The following is a 2,536-nucleotide window of genomic DNA, read 5'->3' as shown; positions in this document are numbered from 1 at the left end:
CTGGTTCAATCCCTGGGTCAGGAAGATCCCCTGGAGAAGAAACAGGAACCCCTTTCCAGTATTCTTGCCTGGAGAATTCTATAGACAGAGGAGCCTGGCAGGTTACAGTCCATGGGGATGCAAACAGTCAGACATGACTGAACGATTAACAGCTTGCATTCTCAAACTTTAAGTGTATAAGCGTCACTTGGACAAGTTATTAACAACAAATCCGTGCTTTACCACATAGATTTCAATTGGGTCTCTGATGGGAGCTAGGAATTCACATTTGAAAAAAGGTACTTCTGCTGGCTCTAATGAAAGTGGTGTATGGATTACATATTCAGATATCTATTGGAGAGGACAGATGATTTAAAATTACAATAACTATTGGAAACACACTTAAATCCAGGCAGACACTGTAGAAATACCTCTGTATTTGGAGCTTCCTACCAGCTTCCAACTTATTTCCTGAATTTTGTAATACATGGTGTAATTCAGTCTCATGGGGCACTATCTATATTCATTGGAATTATTTTGAGAGTCTTTCTATTTAAGAAAAAAAGCTAAAGGACAGACTTCTGGGTGATTTAGTTAAAACAAAGCTCTTATTTATGTTATTTAGGTAAACTTGTTTCTTAATTTCCAAAAAGATGTAACTATAATTATATTCTTTACCGATGTATTGGAAACTACACAAAGAAACTGGTATTATATTTTCTTACAGGAGCTCTTTCAGTTTTGCAATTCACATTTTTGGTGAGGTAAAAAAAACTTTCATTACTATGCACAACAAGGTAGAAAATTTAGATTCATGTGAGAATTTAAATGTTTCTGAACCTTTCCTCAATAAAATATTATGCACATGTTTTAAGACAGTTGAATCACTATGCTTCTCATTAATGATTGAGTAAAATTTTGAATGAATGTGGTATAATTTTTCTGAATCTCATTAAATATTGCATTTACTGAATTTTAGCACAATAGCTACCATCTATCTTAATTGTCATGATCCTGAAACACACCAAATGCATATCATTTGGTCACATTTGCTTTATAACCTAATGTAAATGTTTAAATCTTAGACATCTAATTTATTAGAAAGGTTGATTCAAAAATCGAATGTGAAGAAACTGCAGAAGAATGAAATTATCAATCATATAAACAGAGGATTTTTATATTGGTGTATCAGTGTTTTCAGTCAGTCAGTCAGCAGTTCAGTTGCTCAGTCGTGCCTGACTCTTTGCGACCCCATGTATTGCAGCACGCCAGGCCTCCCTGTACATCATCAACTCCATGAGTTCACCCAAACTCATGTCCATCGAGTCGGTGATGCCATCCAGCCATCTCACCCTCTGGCGTCCCCTTCTCCTCCTGCCCCCAATCCCTCCCAGCATCAGAGTCTTTTCCAGTGAGTCAACTCTTCGCACGAGGTGGCCAAAGTACTGGAGTTTCAGCTTTAGCATCAGTCCTTCCAAAGAACACCCAGGACTGACCTCCTTTAGAACAGACTGGTTGGATCTCCTTGCAGTCCAAGGGACTCTCAAGAGTCTTCTCCAACACCACAGTTCAAAAGCATCAATTCTTCAGCGCTCAGCTTTCTTCACAGTCCAACTTTCACATCCATACATCAGTGTTTTAATACAGGTAAAGTTTGTCAGTGTGATCAGCTTTATTTTCTTTTAATTTCAGATGATATAGTCCAATTTAATGAGGAATAATAAAATTGGTCTTTCCTTAGAATTGTTACCACAATACAATCTGCAAAATATAACAGTTTAGATACACACTGCTTGTGTGTATGTGAATGTGCTCATCCACCCTTGTGCACACATGTGCATGTTTAATTACAATGTCAATATTTTAAAATCGCCATTATATTTATCTATGTGAACATGTTTTATTTATATTTTACCAGAATGTTATTAATTCAAACCTGCTACTGAGGATCTACTTCTGATTTCCTAAATAATCATTTTAAACAAAACTGATGTACCTTTACCCAGGTTAGCTTTCCTCATCAAAATCAGTGTAGAAAAATAATACCCTCATGGAAAAAAAGAAGAAAGACTGCACAGTCTAACCTTAATTTTAAAGGGATAGTTTTATATTTTCATTCCTGACATCAAAAGAGGAGGAATCGTACCACTTCAGTGCTTGAGCTTTCTATTTGACTGAGATTATAAAGTAAGGAACTCTGAGTTTTGTATTTGTTTACTGAGAACATCAAATTTGATTCAGCTTAAAAGATGTATTATATTCTAGTATGCTTTTCACATGTCATTGCTATAGCTAAATGTGCTCTTTTCTTCAAGAATGCAAATTAAGTTTTCTTTTATGAATATTATTTTCATTTTGTACTATAAGTAATTGTTTTTAACATTTATAGTTAAGAATTAACACACTTATAACAATAATATTTTTAAAACAGAGCAAATCACAATGTGCAAAATTTAAAGCCAAAATAATTCATTTATAAAATAATTCATTTATAAAACATAAAATTGGAAAGTAATGAGTATTACAATTATTCAAGTATGACATGAACAGTGTTTAA

Source organism: Bos grunniens, chromosome 20, assembly GCF_055505025.1.
Source record: "Bos grunniens cultivar Pamir isolate PY7600 chromosome 20, Bosgru_T2T1.0, whole genome shotgun sequence".
NCBI classification, from domain to species: domain Eukaryota; kingdom Metazoa; phylum Chordata; class Mammalia; order Artiodactyla; family Bovidae; genus Bos; species Bos grunniens.
Note: the sequence above shows the minus strand (reverse complement) of the source record.